Raw genomic sequence first — 762 nt, forward strand, 5'->3', positions numbered from 1 at the left:
TGGAGTGCAGTGGCTGGATCTCAGCTCACTGCAAGCTCCGCCTCCCAGGTTTACGCCATTCTCCTGCCTCAGCCTCCCGAGTAGCTGGGACTACACGCACCCGCCACCTCACCCGGCTAGTTTTTTGTATCTTTTAGTAGAGATGGGGTTTCACGTGTTAGCCAGGATGGTCTCAATCTCCTGACCTCGTGATCGGCCCGTCTCGGCCTCCGAAAGTGCTGGGATTACAGGCTTGAGCCACCGCACCCGGCCACCATCAACTCTTAAGGTTAGCACTTATGGCTACTGAACTTAGTTCCCAGGACCCTGATTGGCTCAGCTCGTGTCTGACCAACTCTCATCCGATCGGCTATAGTCAAGGAAGGAAGAATCAGGGAAGCTGAGAGAGGGATGGCGGCAAAGATTGGCTTCTCTGTGCCAGGCCCCAGGGAGGGACAGAGGGGAGGCCCCTTTCTCAAGGAGCCGCAGCCTAGAGGGCTTGGGTGCCCTGCCCTGGGATTTTTCAGCTTCACAACTAGAGAAGCAATAACAGCTGCGCCCCTGGACCGTGAAGAGAGGGCAGCAACTGCAGCCCCGACACTCAGCTGCTCTCAGTCCCAGGCACAGGGCAACCACAAAGGTAGCTGGCCCCTGTGTCAGGAACAGGAAACCCTCTTGGAAAAAACAATCTATGGGCCCGCCTTTATTATTATTATTATTATTATTATTGTGGTAAAATATACATAATATACATAATGTTTGCTTTTTTCTTTTTTTTTTTTT

The sequence above is a fragment of the Mandrillus leucophaeus genome, unplaced genomic scaffold, assembly GCF_000951045.1.
Source record: "Mandrillus leucophaeus isolate KB7577 unplaced genomic scaffold, Mleu.le_1.0 Scaffold55, whole genome shotgun sequence".
Lineage (NCBI taxonomy): Eukaryota > Metazoa > Chordata > Mammalia > Primates > Cercopithecidae > Mandrillus > Mandrillus leucophaeus.